General features: G+C 52.7%; 1 protein-coding gene across 2 annotated transcripts in view; it reads right to left on the reverse strand.

Annotated features, from left to right (window-relative positions):
* Positions 1 to 16936, reverse strand: part of TSPAN18 (tetraspanin 18) — a 174690-nt gene that overhangs the window by 143351 nt on the left and 14403 nt on the right. For both annotated transcript variants that reach the window (XM_080816108.1, XM_080816109.1), the window contains exon 2: positions 862 to 940. The gene's annotated coding sequence lies outside the window, so the exon portion shown is untranslated. The remainder of the gene's footprint in view (positions 1 to 861; positions 941 to 16936) is intronic.

The raw sequence follows: 16936 nt of genomic DNA on the forward strand, positions 1-16936 counted from the left end.
ACAACCTTCCCCAAGCTCCCACCCCCTCTGTGCTTCCCTGCTGCCTCACCACACCCGTCACTTCCTCTGGTTCAGCCTGGGGCTGGGAACCTCAGAAACTGAGGCCATAAGGCCCGGGACAGAGACTCCAGTCATTGCTGCCCATTCTACTGGTGAGAAAAACGAGGCCTTATGAGAGAAATGACTTCTGAGGACCCTTGAGGCACAATGGTGGTCCAGACTGGGCCAGAGGACAGATGTCCTGGCTGTCCTGGCTCTTCATTCAGGAACCTTCCATGAGGCCACGCAGCCCATCACCAGTCCTGGGATTGTGGGCAGCCCAAGAAGTTTCCGGAACCCAAGAAGAAAACCAAGACTTTTCTATTGTCATTTCCATCCTGGAATGTGAACTGTATCCAAAAGAGAGTCCTGAGATGGAGGGTGGGGGAGTCATTCTAGGAAGGTCTTTTCTTCTCACAATCCCAAGACTATGGTGGGTGTGGAAGTGGGGAGAGGGGAAGTGCTCTGCCTTCCCTGGGAGGGCTCACTGCCTCCCGTGCTTCAACCCTCACTTCCTGGACCGACCCTGAGGAGTGACCATGATGGGTGGCCCACTCATGGGGCAGCCACCAGCCCCAGTGAGACCCCACCTTGGTGCCAGCCTCTCTCTCCTCACACCTCAGCCATGCTCCCCAACACTGAAGAAATGTCTGGGTTGGGGATAAGAGGGAAGCCGCCCTTTGCTTGCCCTGCACTCGGGCACCAACTGAAAGCTCTCTCACTTAGCCATGGAGGGTTTGTTGAGTAGAAAGAGAAGAGGAGAGAAGATCAGACTCTTATTTGAAGAAGCCGCCGCCGTGTTGCCATGTGGCCAAACCATACCTGTTTCAACTGGTGTCTGTTCCTTCCAGGAGATTCAGGATTCTCTTGAGGTGTCCTTTCGATGACTTCGGGATAAATTCTAGAAGGAGAAGAGAGAGACATAAATTTTAAAAAGGCAGCAGCTAGTGGGGCCTGTGGCTGCTGGGGGCCACCTCAGTTCAGGTGTGTCCCTGCCGTCTAGGTTCCTGCTCTATCCTTCTCTCTCTGCAGGTGCAGAAGCCAGATGGGGCAGCTGCGGCCAGAAAGACAGAATCAAGCACCCAGCCCCGCGGAGGCTTCCAGGAGGTGTCCCCAGAGCCTAAAGACTGGCACATATTTTCAGTCTTCCAAAATCGGCCCAGGAGCCTGTACAGTGTGGCGTGATGACGTCACACATGCTAATCACAATATCACATCACATGTCTTTGCTTCTGGCTAGAATATTACCAACCCGTCCTAGAAACTCCACTCTCCTCAGGCGGAAAAAAAAAAGAAAATGAAAACGAAAAAAAGGCTTTCTGAGTAATGGTGAAAATGCAAAGGAGAATTAATCATGGCTTAATGAATGCAGGCTTTGGGGCAGACCAACATTTCCCAGATCTGGTATCCATGAAGAGATAGAAAAGAAGAGAGGTCTTCGGTAGTGAAAAAACAACTTAGCCCCCGAGTGCGGGGGCCAGAAGCCCAGCCTCTCCCCCACTTCCTCTCTGTCACTTTGACAGAGAGCCCTCAGGTCACAGAAGAAGGATCAAATTCGCCACGTCCAGGCCGCATACCTGCCAGCCAGGCCGAGGCCAGCCCTGGGGGACCGGCTTGTTCCCATGCACAGCTGAGGAACAAAAGAGCAGAGCTGACAGCACAGATGGGATAGCCAAGTCCCCTGACCCCAAATCTCCCAGATTCCCGCCCTCCAGGACCGGCTGCGCCATAGAAGCCGTGGTCAAGTTTCACTTTGTCTCAGACGCTGATGTCGATGATCCCATGAGACAGTGTCCCCACTTTGGGGATGAGGGTCACCAGCCCTGAGGAGTTAAATAACTTGCCCAAGGTCGTCATGCCTAAACGTGGCAGAGCCGGGACTAGAAGGTAGTCTGCAGGAGGTCAAACCTGGCATCAGTACCATGTCCATGGTGTGGGGATGGGCGGGGGGGGAGACTCGGGCACAAGAGCAATGAGCTCCAGATCTGCTCCACGGATCCTAGCTCGTGCACGCCGCGCAGAGAGCAGCTTCTCGGGACTCCCTGACGGGGAACAGGGCTTGGCCAGAGGACGTGACCCCAGTTGGCTTTCTTTGCCTCCAAAGTTCACCCAGGCAGAGTCGACCCGGGAACGTCACATATCACAGAGCAGACCAAGGCTACAATCAAAGGAATTCATGATCTATACACATACACATACCCATATCCATCCCTAGACAAAGGCACAGACCTATGGCTGGGGATACAGACATACATGTACATAGCTTTGATTGTAACTACAAAAGTGAGCATTCTTCCTATCAATCCATCGTAGTTCACAGGACCTTTGCAAAATCTCTGTAACATGACCCTCTAGGCTTTCTTCTATGCAACCATTTATGCGCATGCGTGTGTGTGTGTGTGTGTGTGTATGATAGAGAGAGAGAGAGAGAACGTGCCTGCATGGGCCCCCATGGAGATGGTGGGATTCACACACACTTTCCATGAGTGGGATCTTACCACACACATTCTGCATCCCCAGCTAGCAGTTGCCATGAGGTCTACCCATAGATTCGAGAATACGGAGACCCAGAGTCTTCTGCCCTCCCTCTAGGTGTGGACCATCATTTATTCAGCTCTCCCACCTTACATACATGGGATATTTCCATCCCCACCTGCTACAACCTTGTTGCTACCATCCCCTTCCCACTTACATCACCATGTGGGAACATTCGAGCAAGTCCACAGCCTGGACGCCTGGAAGTGCGTCCACGTTTGAATAGCATCCGACGAACCACTTTCCCCAAACAGTGGATCAATTCCCCCCAGAGAGCAGGACAGAAGGAGTCACCTTTTCTTGGATGTAAATTTACACCCTGGGCTCTTCTGCCTGCCAAGTTGTCTCTCTGGTCACCTTCTAGTAGCCTGGAAGGCCAAGTCCCCTGGACAAAGGGAGACGTTTATCTCTTGGCTCCCGCAAGACGGCCACCACTCCACTGCCTGGGGACATGTCTGAAGAAGTCGGGCCCACCTGAGCCGGGAACTACATTTATGGGCTCAGAACTGATAATGAGCTTTTATGAGCTCTGGGGACCATGAGGAACACGTATTAATGTCAAGCGTGCCCATCAGCCACGCAGCCTGGGTGAATGTCACACATTAACGAAATTAGAGGCTGCAGCCACGTCGGGAGGGAGCTGCGGGCGGCGTGTCAGGCGGTGTGGGCAGAGCCTGTTAATAATAAAATTACTTTCCAGGCTTTGCACTCCTGAGCCTGAAGCCGTCTCCCGTCTTCGATGGAATTCTGCCTTGCTGCAGCCTGAGAGGAGATTAGTTTATTACTGGTGTGCCAGGAAAGGCAAAATCCAGCACTAATCCTAATTCCCATTTAAGCAAATCTGCATTATGTGAGGGAAACCAGCTGGGCTCAGAATTTCCTCCCCCCCCCACCCCGCCCCCCACTTCTCCCAAGATCTCATTCTGGCCCTTTCTTCTCCAGGGAGTGGGGGGGTCACCACAGATGTCAGAGCGGGAGCCCTCCTGGGAGCGGGAACAGAATCCCAGGGTTTAGGGCCAAGAGGGGGAAAGGGCTGGGTGACAAGAGGCTGCTTTGGAAGACGGTGGGCTGGGAGACGGGGCTCACCACTGACCCGGTTGTCTCCGGCTGCAGGGAGGAAAAGCCATCACCTTCTCAGCCCGAGGCTTGCTCCTGCCTTGAACAAAGATGCCTTGAGAGCCTCTGACCACCGGCTCTGTCACTGTGAGCATGTGACCTCCCTGCTTCAGGCCTCCAGTCCTCATCTGGGAAACCGCAAACAACAGCAGATAGCTCATATGATGTTGTGTGGATCACATGAAAGATGAACAGACAGACAGGACCCCAGAGAGCCCGGCACACACTGCCCTGTTTCGTGAATTAAGACTCCCGGGCTGATAACAGCACCATTATTCAAGGGCCTTGCTTAGTGAATTATGATGCAACACTTCATGTAGGACACATCCTGGTTCTGGAGACCTTAAAATAGGAAAAAAATCAAAGAAAGGGTGCCTTAAAATCCATGAAGCAGAGGAAGCGCTCAATCGAGGGCAAGGAGCATGATGACTGGGAGCCAAGTTCTCCTGTTGTCTGAGGTCTAGCTCAAAGCGTTGATCTTCTTCCTTCGGAAACGAAGCCACGCTGCTCTGTGTGTGGGAAACCAGCCCTCAGGTTGTGAGAAAAGTCCTGAGAAGGAACTTCAGTGTCCTGGATGAGACGCAGCCAAGACGCTGATGTTTCCCACTCTAGTTTTAAACCGAAATGGATCACACGTACCCAGGGGTGCGCGTGCCATGAGGACACAGTCTCCCGAATCTTCCCAAACACGGTACCCAGATCACAGACTCCTCTCTGGTCTCCCAGCCATTGTTTCTCCACCATCTCATGTGTCCCAAGTCACCCGTGACCCTCCTCCTCCATGGCCCCTGCCCGTCCCTGCCTGGACGGAGCCTTAGTGTTGCCCATCAGCTTGTTGCAAACGGGCTCCTGGCTGGTCCGCAAGGCTGTGGCCTTGTTCCCTCCAAACTGCCCCCTGGTTTGCTGTCAGACGGAGCCCAGAGATGTGTCTCTCTCTTGCGTCAGTGGGTCCCCTGACTTCCCTTTGCCTACACAGGGGCCTCTGATCATCTGAGCCCCACTTGTCTTTTCCAGGGGGCCTTCGGGTCCTCACAATATGTGCAGACCCCACAGTCACACTGAACTCACTGGGACCAACATGCCCCCACACCCCCTGCAACATGCTTGGCCCAACCTCACTGCTGCTCACTCCGCCCAGCAGTCCCTTCTTCCTTTCCTAACCTTGAACTCTACCCCTTTTCCCACTCTCCAAAACCCCCGGCAAACTCCTACTCATCCTTCAAAATCTTCCTTCAATATTTCCTCTGAGAAACCTCCCCAGAATTGCGCAGGCATGATTAGTCACTGTTTCCTGGGCTCCACTAACAATTTGTGTGTCTCAGTGGTCAAGTCATCACAGTGTCATATGTGTTTTGTTTTGTATGGTTTTTCTCCTCTACCAGACTCTGAGCTCCTCGAGGATAGAGAAGGTCTCTTACTTCCTCTGTGGTCTCAGCTCCTGACTCAGCAAATAAAGCTGGATGGAGGGATGGGTGCTAGGAGAGATGGATGGATGGATGGATGGATGAAGGAGGAGGGAATGGGTCTATAAAAGAGCCTAAATGGTGGGAGGGAGGAAATGGGTCATAGTTGGTTGCAGGGATGGATGAAAAACAGTAGGGATGGAAGGATAAATGGTTGAATGGATGGGTGGATGGACACGTGCATGAAGGAATGGATGGGTGGATGGACATGTGCATGGAGGAATGGATGGACAGACACACGCATGGAGGGATGGATGGATGGACACATGCATGGAGGGATGGATGGATGGATGGATGGACGGACAGACACATGCATGGAGGGATGGATGGATGGATGGGTAGATGGGCACATGCATGGAGGGATGGATGATAGCAGGGCAGATGAAAGCAGGGATGGATAAACAGCCGGGTTGAAGGGGAACGGATCTACAAAAGGATGGGTGAAATTAACAATAGCAAGACAGAACTAGGTTAATGGGAGGAGAGAGGGAATAAATGACTCAACCACTTGTATAATTTTCTCTGGACCCCGGGGGGCTGAGCCTCTTGCAGTTACGGGTGATGCCTTGCTTTCTCCCTCTAGAGTTTATGGGTGTATGCAGAGACCACACAATGAACATCATCAACCCCCAGCTCTGCCCCATCTCTCCTCACTGCCCGAGCTGTGGACCCACAAGATGAGGCCTCAGGAAGGAAGGGTCAGAGTTACATCTTGCCTTGGTCTTGATCCAGGTGGTGAAGACCAGGTGGTGAAGATTGAAGTGTCCCTGTGTCTGAGTCCGGCCCCAGGCTGTGGGGCAGGGGGTTGGCCAGCCGTGGGACAGGTCTGCAATAGGTCAACTGCTTGGTCCAGAGCAGATGGATGGCTGATGATGGGGTTTTCAAGCTCCCTTGCAAAGATGCCATTTGGGAGACCCCAAAATGGCAGAAGGGCCAGGCCACGTGGACAGCAGGGCATCCTTTGGATGGTTACCTGAGAGAGAGCTTCTGGGAGAACAGATCTGCCTCTAGAGTCTGCTGTCTGTCTGCAGCGTGGGTCAGGCCAGGCAGTGGGTAGGGAGCCCTCAGCACCGAACAGTGGGCCGCAGACCAGGACTCATGGTCCACAAGGCCTGGGTTTCCAACTCAGCTATGCCACTCGCCGCCCCCTGTGTGACCTTGGCGAAGTTCCTTACCCCTGTAAACCTCAGGTGATTCGCAAGCAGTGTGTGGGCAATCAGAGCCCCACCCCACTGGCCTGAGCTGGGGGTCAGAGGCACTAATGGGCCAAAAGGGATTCCCACGGGGACCGACCCTACCAGGTGCTCGACCAATAGAGGACGCGGGAATTACATAAACAGAAGCTACTGCCACTTTCTGTAGAAGGGGTAGTGGCCATGATCAGCAGTTCCAAGTTCTACGCTCCAGACCTGTCCCTCTCTCCCTTGGGGGCCCACACCAAGAGGTGGAGTCCACACTTCACACACACCCTGACACTTGGCTCACGGCAGCCTGACTTGCTCCTATTTTATATATCATGTTCCCACGTGATGCTGAAGACCACTGATTCAGAGCCGATGTCCTAGAACTCCAAGTCAGTAGGATTCTAGGGGAAGTGAAAGGGAGGTCTTTCTGGAAGAGGGAGCAAGGACAGAAGGGAGGGAGGGAGGAAGGTGATCAGCCCCATGAGGAGTCTTTTTCTCGTTAGCTCCTGCCCTTAGTGCTTCTCTCCTGTGCTGTATGCTCCCCTCACTTAACCTCGCTCCTGGGGGAACAGGCGTTCTTTCGAGCCCCGTGACCACAAAGACTCTTGGTCACGTGCCCCAAAAGGGGACAGCATCGTCAGCGGGAGCCTGGAGGCCAGCGCAGCCTTGGCCCTTCTCCCCACAGCGATGCCAGCCTGGGCCACTGCCAGCCAGATGCATCGCTTGTTGACAGATAAAAGTGCTGTACTTTCTGGCCCAAAAGCAAAGCCAGGGCTTTGTTTAGCTGTATTGGAAATTGACAATGCAGGGGGGTGATGTGGGGGTGGTCCAGAGGAAGAGGAGCCAAGACAGGTTGGGGGATGAGCTCCTGCTGGGTTTATGTGACTCAACAACAGTCATCACCCCACCCCCATCCAGTACCGCTGCCCAAAGCCCTTTCCCATCGCCTTGGTCTCTAGGTCTCTACCTCCTCTCCACCTGCCCATGACTCTGCTGCGGGAGGGAGAGCTTCTCTGCGCTGCCTGCCTGCCCTGCCCTTGTCATTCGGCCCCATCCAGCTTAGTTTCCATAATGAGTCCCAGAACGGGCCTGCTAAGTGTGACCCAGGGTCACAGTGGGGCTGACGTGGGAGCCCTGACATCCTCAGAAAGACTGGGATTTTGTTGTAGTTGTTTTCCGCTTGGGGAGTAGAGGGCCACTCCCTGCACGGAACTGGGCACAGCGCAGAAGGCGCCGGTACAGCTAGCAAGGGCTCTGGAGGGTCCACCCAGCTGGAAAGGACTCTGAGTCAGTCTGAGCCCATTAGCTCTGGGAAGCATGGGGATAGTGATAGAGCCAGGGAAGAGGGCATTTCTCAGAGGAGGAAAGGGAGTCTGAGGCCCCACAGCTTTACGTAAGTATACATGGGCGCAATGCTCGTGGGAAAAGGAAAACAGAAAAGCATACGTCATTCTCGCAACCGTGTCTGCCCAGAAAGGCCCACTCATTCTCAGGACGGGTCCCCAGCACCCCTGCCAGGCGAGTGCCCAGCATCCCAGACCTGGGTGTTTGGCACCATGGGGACCCGGAGGAACCTGATGGTTTAAGAGACCTCTCTCTCTCTCTCTGAGCGGGGAGCCCGGCCCGCCATCCCCCCACCCCACCCGGCTCCACTGTGTCACCTGCATGAAGAAAAAAGGAAAGATGTGAACTCTCTAATTTGTCCACCAAGTGGCCAGTGTCCTCCTCTTCCTTAGCAAAGGAAGGAGCTGATGCTCAGAGAGGTCCAACCCCTTCTCCACAGTCACAGAGCAGAACTGAGCCAAGGGAGGATGAGCGTCCACGATCTGGTCTGCACGCAAAGGCCCCGGAGCCCCTTTGCTGAATCCAGCCTGCCCTGGGCTCTCCCCATCACAACTGTCCTCTAGAGGGTACATGTGAGAGGTCCTCAAGCCATTGTCTACTTGAGCAAAGATAGCTGGGCTTTCAAAGATTTCAACAACAGCCCAGTGCTTCTAGCCCAGGGCTCAAGAACGGCAGACTGTCTTAGGGCTGAAGGGGCCTTTGTGTCTCCACGTGTTCCAGACCTTGAACTCAATGTGGATATACTATGCGGTCTTATGCATCCGGGAGCACCTGTCCGGGGATGTTCCGCTTCGGAGAGGAGCAGTTTTCAAAAGCCACAGGACATAGAGATGTTTCCAAATTGGCCACCGTGCTGCTAGCAAGGAAGCCAGCAGCTGAGAGCTCGTAATGGGAGCCGAGGGAAGGGGCCCCCCACAACCCACAGCAGCTTCCCTCCGAAACCTGGGGCTCAGGGGAGCTTGTCATTCAGACTTTATAGCCCTCCAGGTTTGCTTGCGGTGGGATCGGAGGGAAAAGGGCACCCCACGTCTCTGCAATTCTCCCCCCCCCCCACCGCTCAAGTCCATGTAAATATATTCTAATGCCGAGAAGGGTCTGCGGGAGGTAAGACCGCGGAGCCATTAGCATTTTGATGGCTTTTCCCAACACGTGGAAGAGCAGTTTAAAATTCATAGTGTGGAGATTAATCCCAGGCACGCCTCTCCCTCCCCAGCTTGAGGTGGCCAAGAACTTCTTACCCCTTGAAGACCTTGATTAGGAAAGCAAGCTAGGAACTCAGTCATGGGAGTCCTATGGAGAAGAGCCAGTATGGCTTTCTGGGCTGCCTGTGGAAGGCCTTCTAAGACAGAATCGGGATAAGGGTGGAGGAAATGCTGTGACACTGCTTGGGCACTGGGTTCTTCCAGAAGGACCCAGCCGAGCCCAGGAGAGGGGCCCTGCTTGTTCTGAAAGGCACATCTGTCCCCCATCAGTGACACAGGCCAGGCCTCTTACCATCGACATTCACTCATTCAGCAAAGCTTCCCCCAAAGAATCACCATGCCCCACACAGCAGGTGCTTAGAGAGGAAGGAGCCGAAAGACAGTAAACTCAGCAAATCCCTGACCTCAAGAAATTCAGTCTAAATGGGGAGAGAGAGAGATGGAGATGAATCCAAGAAAATGTGATGGGGGGGTGGGCAAGAGCAGCTGTCCTGGGACCCCGAGGTGGAGGGGGCCTCCACCAGCTATGTCTGAGCAGGTCACACCCTTTGGGGGCATTCCTGTCCTTCCTCAGAACCTTCCTTTGAAAGCAGATGTGATGTTGCAGTAGATGCTGAAGGCAAGATGTGCAGATACCGATATTGTTAACACGGATGATGCAAAAGTGGGAAACCAGGCAAGGAGAGGCCCGTCTTTCCAACATCATCATGGAGTCTTGTTTAGTGAGCTTAATATTCCACAGTAGAGGATTCTAGAAGAATCTAACTTCAACTCATGTCAAGTTACTTGTGAACTCGGAGTAGATATTTTGGGGGGGTCTGGTAGAGAAACTAGCCCCAAAGTTTACGATTTTATTGTCCCAAAGGGCATTCGACAGTTTTCTATTCGACCCAGCCCCTACTGCTCCAATGCTTACATAACTGCTAACCACCGTGTGTCTAATTCTCCTGAGACCCGGCTTTGTCGTCTCGCCGGCTCCCCTGCTCGTGAATTAAATCAATCTTTGAGCCATGTTCATTGCAGATTTGGGTGAGATCTTAGAGGATTTCTAGCTTTTAGAAAATTATTCTTTGTCAGCACATGCCCGATTATACACACACACACACACACACACACACACACACACACACACCGCACGGGGTAAAAACTAGAAAAAAATATAGCAAAACATTACCCATGGATCTCTTTTGGTAGCTGGCATAGGTATGCGAGTGAGTTTCGTAATCAGAAAAAAAAAAGTGATGAACGCCATTTTTTAAATGGAGACACACACACACACTCATCAGAGATTATCCAATCAATAGCTCATGTAAATTGCTTGCCTAGCCCGTCTGTGGGGCATGGCTCTAAGCACTTCATGCGAGATTATCTCACTAAGGCCTCCCCAGTACCCTAGGAAACAGGGATTATTAGTACCCCATTCTACAGATAAGGAGATGGCAACCCAGGAAGTTATTAGCCTCAGCTGCCAGGTGTGGGCCGGCAGAGCTGGATCTACACCCCGGGCAGCCTGGCCCCAGGGCTGCTCCTGTTTAACCACCCTGCCAGACTTCTGCCTCCCAAGTGGAAAAGGAAGAAATAAACACATCTGCCGGGCGGCCAGGGTTGGGCCTGGAGAAGACCGTGTTCCCACCCACTCCCGGAGCTCACAGTGTGCTGGGAAGCCAGGCGCAGGCCTCGCCAGCCTTGAATTGAATTCACATGTGTCTCCCCGACACTTGCGGGCTGGGAACCGGTCTTCTCCAGGCTTGGGCCTCCCGTCATCCTGGGAGGGGGTGCCACGGGCCCTGGGCAAAAGAAAGCCAATCTCTCTCTACTTGCTCTGACAGCATCGCTTCTAGCGAAACCAGTTTCTGCCCTTGAAGAGCCAGCTGCTAATGAACAGTTCCCTCCGCCCCAATCTTTGCCCACGCAGGTCCTACAGAACAGATTCATTACCTAGATCAGAGAGCGAAGGGCAGCCAGGCTTCATCAAAGAGGTTGTCGAACAGGACCTCCAGGAGCCCGAGAGACCACAGACTCTGCCTCAAAGTCACCGCATGACCTTGGGCAAGTCACCAAGCCTCCTCCCTGGGCCATGTCTTCTCGCCTTCCAAACAGGCAGGGGGGGACCCATCGTGCCCCGATACCGTGGATGTTTGGCCAGCACCCATCTTACTCCCGCTGCTGTGGTGTTTTACATTCGGGAGGCGTGAAGCCCACACCAGGATCCCCTGCCTATTGGTTCTCACTAAAGCTCTCCACGTGGCAGGTCACTATGGGCTAAGTCTGTGCGGAAATTAGGTTTGGAGGGAGGAAGACCATGTGATCTCTGAAGACCGAACTGGGTGTTGGGGGGGGTGCTGCAAAAGAGGGAATGTAGGGGGTGGACGGGGAGAGATGCTTCATTTAAACAGGACCCTTGAGAGCCCCTACAGACCACAGCATCTGTGGATTCGTGCGGGTCACTCTTTCTTTCTTTATTTGAGCCAAACACATTTCCCTAGGTTTCTAAACACCTGCCAATTCAGGCAGGATTATTTGAGTAAACACTTTGTTTCAAAGGCTTGCAAATAAAAAGCCCCATTTTCCTTGATTTAGCAATAAATACCCATCCAGCCTCTATGTATGGCTTGTGAAGAAGGGAGGGGACAGAATAATTCAGAAATGTCAGCTGCTTAGTCAGTGTCAATATTGAAAGATGCGTCTCTAGGTGATTAATTAAGACGGATGGACAAAAGAAACACAGGTGAGCTCTCTTATAAAGACAGAAAATGATCCCGCTAATGAAAATAATGTAGCAGATGCTCCGGCTTCTGATTCCCGCCTGCGTTACTGCCCCTTTCGGGGTCCCAGTGTCATTATCTACCACCTAATGGCCTGTGATTGTCAAATGGGGTTTCCCAGTGCCTCAGAAGCTATCAAAGTGGAGGGAGGAGATGGGGAGGGCTGAGCAGCCCCCCACGGCCGCTCCGATAGGGGAGCTCCATTTTGAAATTATTTCTCAGAGGCTCCATGTCAAACTTTCTTTGAGTTCTGTGGCTACAAGGAAGTTGAGTGCTGCCAAACTAAATCATCCCAGGTCCTTCTCACTTTAGTATCTATAATGCACAAGATGGTATCTTGGTCAGGAAACCCCAAGGCATTCCAGAAGGCTCATGGCAAACCATGGACAACATCGCTTGGGTTGGAATGCCTCCAGTTCCAGAACGGGGGACTCTCCATGTCAGGTAACAAGTCCCCATTCCAAGCCAAAGGGTCTGCCAAGAGAGATCCTAAATCCACAATAAGAGCTGGCACAAACGGGGGTGTGGCATGATCCCAGGTGCTCTAGCCCTCCGTCCTCCCAGCAACCTCAAGCAATAAGTGTTGATCTTCTCTCCCTTGTTCAGACAGAGAATCTGGGCATCAGAGAAGTTGGATAACCTTCCTGAGGCCACAAGCTCCTGAGGCAGGATTTAAACAGAGCTCACTGACTCTTAATCACTGTTGAAAGTATCCTGCCTCAGAAAGCCACGGAATACCATGCTGACCATGGACTTGGGGTCCCACTGGTCCCTTGCTTCCATTTTCGAATGGGCGACTAAGGTCCAGAGAGGGTAAGGGACTTGCCCAAGGTACAAAGAGTGAGTTTGTAGCAGAGCAGGACTAAAACTCCGACTCTGTCCTGAAATCTCATCTTCCCATCCCACCTTGCCACCAGGAGGCCACTCAGGACAGCATGGTGTGGTGATCAAAGCTTAGTTCAAGTGCAGACCACTGCCCGGTTGAAGACCCAGCTCTACCACCGACACACCCTGAAACACTTGCCTCATCGTACCCCAGTTTCACTACCCCTACAATGGGAATGACATTCGTGCTTGACCTGTAGGGCCTGCTGCAAGGATTCCGTGGGACAGTGTATGCCATGTGATGTGTCCTCAACGAATTCTAGCTCTCTTTATCCATGGAAGCTGGGGCAAGGTGACAGGGGGCCACAGAATGAAATGGATCCTTCTGGTGAGTTGAGCGCAGGAAACGTAGGGTCTCTGCCCGGATTCCACCACCCCTCCCCCATCAGTAGTGCCAAACTGACCATTGCCCCTCCCCCCCCATTTCCCCAGTCACCTCTGCCAGAGACATCTGGAAGAAGTAAAAGGAATGACTCCAAGTGAGATGCCACGACACTATGTCTCCCTTAAGTCAAGAGGGAATCATCCTCTTGAACTTTCTATTTTCTCCTGACCTTGTGTTAATTCCCAGCTCAAAATAAAATGATTGTCTCTTCAGTACCAGGAAAAGGCTACAGAGTAATTTCAGGTCAGCACACAGGCTGTCAAATAAAACTGAATCCACTCAGTGGCTCAGCGGGGGAATTTAACATGCAGAAGGGGCCTTAACTCAGAGCATCTGAGATAACGCAGAAGAAAGTGATCTAAGCATAAACTGGTAGCTTTCTTGCCTCTGCTGGGAAGCAGGAAATTAAAGGCCCAGAGATGTTGAGTGACTTGGCCCATGTCACACAGCCATGGAACCGGTTGATAAAAGAGGCAGAGCTAGAACTGGGTCTCCTGCCCTCAGGCTCTGCTGGTGCGAGGGAGGGGCACGGAGCTCCGGGAGTCTGGGTGAGGAGTGGACGCAGTTGATGAAGGGTCTGAGGCAGAGAGAAAAACAGCCGCGTCATCTGAAGCCCCACCTGGCCTTTACCTGGGTGTGAAAAGATGAGTGTGAACAAGTGTGAGGGGGGATGAGTGAGCAAGAAGGATGGGGGGCGGGGCGAGCACGAGGAAATCAGCCGGCCGGAGAGAGAGAACAAGAGGGAAAACATTTGGGCCATTTTCAAATTCCCACAGTTGAATAAATCAAAACAGATTGCTCTGAGACAAAGAGGCCGTTTCAAACCACATCCTTTACCCCAGAGTCAACCCCCAACGGCCCACTGGGTGCTTTCTCGTGGCCTGGAATGACAGCCCCAATAAGACAGACAACCACAGCCAGGACTGCGGAGCTCCGGGGATGAGCCAGGTATGGTCAACCCCCCACTTTCCAAGTAGGGCTCCTGAAGCCAGGTCCGCACACCTCCCTGCCCCGGGGATCTCTGGGAGGCTGCAGAGACCCCACCAGGAGATGCTCCGGGAAACGCCGCATCCCAGAGGGCCACGGCCTGCTCACGCCGCAGGCCGGGCTGCCCTGGCTGCTGCCAGGGGACAAAGAAGGAAGGAGCAGGGACTGACGACAGCACGTCCCCGATGCCAGCTGCCCCACGAGGCGAAATACGTGTCCGCCTGTCCCGGAGTGCCCAGCGCCAGACCCGCCGCATTTACTGTGGTCCTCAGCGCGCCTGCGTACCTGGCCCTGCCCGGCCAGAGAAAGGCACCTGTCCTTCCAAGTGAGGGGGGCACCGGCGCCCAGGGTGGGCCGGGGAGGAGGGCACTGCCGGAGCCGCAGAGAACGGGTTTCCCATCTCCCACCCCACCATCAGCAAAGGGAACGCTGTGGCCCCACCTCGAATCTACCACATCTCCCCTCCTCGCAGCATGAAGGGAGCAGCACCAGGCCTGAGGCAGGGGTGGAGGTGGGGCTGGTGGTGAGGTCTTGGGGCTGGGAGAGGTTGCAGCTCTGCAGGCCTCCAGAGCCACCAGACCCGTGGTGCACTGGCGAACCATGGTCTTGTCCTAACCCCAAACAGTACTTGGATGTCGGTATTACTCTTCCCACTTTACCAATGTAGGTAAACTGAGACTCAGAGAGACTAAATAACAATAAATAACAATTTATAAATTGTTAAACAATTTATAAATAAATAAATAACAATTTATAAATTTATAAACAATAAATAAATAAATAAATAAATAACAATAAATGTCACCAAGATGATAAATTTAGACACAGAATCGCACCACGTGACCAGGACACTTTCAGCCCTTTCTCACTCACCCATCCCTCACAAAGCTCTTCTCCGCTGATGGAGGTTGAGAGCCCCAGAGGGCAGCAATTTCTCATGGGTTCCGACTAGAAATCCCAACAAAGACCGCGCTCGCCTCAGGCCACTCTTGCTACTTGGGGGCCTAGGCTCTCACAGCGTCCCATTTATCAAGGAAAGCAGGGATCTGGAGTTGTAAGCTACATGTCTCAGTATTTCAACAGGTTAGAATCCGCTTTATGTCTTCTGTTGAGTTAATAGGATTTTAAAAATTGAAATAGAACATTTACACGACAAAGTACAGAGATCTGAAGTGAATGACTATTCACAAACTGAACATACCTATGAAAGTACCAACCAGAATAAGGGCACACACAGACCAGCCCCCGGAACCCCTCAAGCCGCTTCCAAGCACTCCCCAACTTCCGCCCAAAGGTTATCATTATTGTGACTTCTAACACCACGGCATCCTTTGGCTGACCTTTAACTTCATATAAATAGAACTGCACTGTGTAGACTCTTCCACATCTCTGACTTTTATTCCATACTGGGATTCTGAGACTCTTCCAAGTCACGGTCAGCCGCAAGAGCTTATTCTCTGCTGCGTAGTATCCCACCCCGGGACTACAGCCATTCCACTTTCTGTAGACATTTGCATAATTTCTGGTATTGCCTGTCTTGGACAGTGAAGTTAGGAACATTCTTATACTCGCCCTTTGGGAAAGGCATTCATATATGGGCCTTCCTGTAGCATATACACGTAAGGGTATGGTTGGAATGGTTGGGTCATAAGGTCAGTGTATGCTCTCGCCTTTGGTCACATTTCCCAATATGTCAGTGTTGGGTGAATTTCATGCAGCTTAGATGTGGCTTACCGGCCATTGTTTTGCACCTTTGGTCTGTGTGCTTTGTTCCTCTTAGCCACTGGCCAGACCATCTTCCTTGAGAGCATGCCGGCATGTCACAAATTAATGTAATAGTGGGGGGGAAATTCTACTTCTCCCCTATACTGATGAGTGAAATGAGCCTGTCCTTCAGTGAGTGCTCCTCCATCGGGATGAAATTACATTAAAGTCACGAGCAGCCTCTTCATGTACATGAAATCTAGCTCAATGGTGAACCATTGCCTTAGGCATACAGCAATCAACCCCGTGACAGCAAAGCACCTAGGTTCCCCAATTCCTAAGGGCTCTATCCAGCACCCCAGGGCTCCCCAAATCTCCCCTGCGTGCTAGCTCTCCACCCTTCTCCCATCACAACAAGCATCCAGCCCAAACCTTCTGCTGGATTCGAGCAGGTTCTACCAATCAACCAGAACTGGCATTCAGGATGAAAATCATTTGTCCTCCAGGGACCATAACACGCCACTCCTGATATTCAGTATTGGCCCAGGAAACCCTTGCTACTCTAAGTGGCTCAGCCTTCTTACACTTAGGATGGTTAGAGAAAAACAGGACTGAACCCAAGCCTGGCCTCATTCTTTGGTTTATTTGAATCTGATCCCCCCCACACCCACACTGCTCAGGTAGCTGTGAAAATAATTTGTCTCTGCAGTGGAGTGTTTTTGCTTGGATGGTTTTGGGTTCTGCCCCCTGGGTTTTATAGGGGGCAAACAAGCCCAGAGAGGGCCGGTGCCTTGCCCAAGGTCACACAGCAAGGCTGCACCAACGCTAGAATTTGCACCACCTCCCCATTTCTAATCGGAGGTTCTACCGCAGTGGGCCTTTCATAACCAAGGAGGAACCACCAGAAAAAGCAGACACATGATGCTAACTTCTTTCAGCTCAAACCAATCACATCTGTTTCCCTTCTTCCCCGCTAAGCAGTAAACAGTGGGGACAGCGCCCAGGCGGGCTGTGGGCAGGGACCTCAGCACACAGACAAGGGCCCCAGCCAAGAGCAGGCTGGGCGAGTTCTCTTGCTGGTCCCTGGGCTGTAAGAAAGAGACTTTCCACAATGCAGCAGAGAGCAGTGATCTGAGAGCAGAGAACTGCCCTTTTCTGAAGCGATAATGTACACAACCCCAGGGTGGGGCGGCCACGTGGCCGTGTTTCCAGCCGCCCAGGAGGCCCCCAGCTGTCTGACTGCGATCCGTCTTTATTAACATTTGCACAGAAACTCACAGGGCCTCTCGCTGCACACGAAAACCGAGCAATCTCATGTTCCCCCCCT

The sequence above is a fragment of the Martes martes genome (genome assembly GCF_963455335.1).
Source record: "Martes martes genome assembly, chromosome: 10".
In the NCBI taxonomy this organism is placed as follows: Eukaryota; Metazoa; Chordata; class Mammalia; order Carnivora; family Mustelidae; genus Martes; species Martes martes.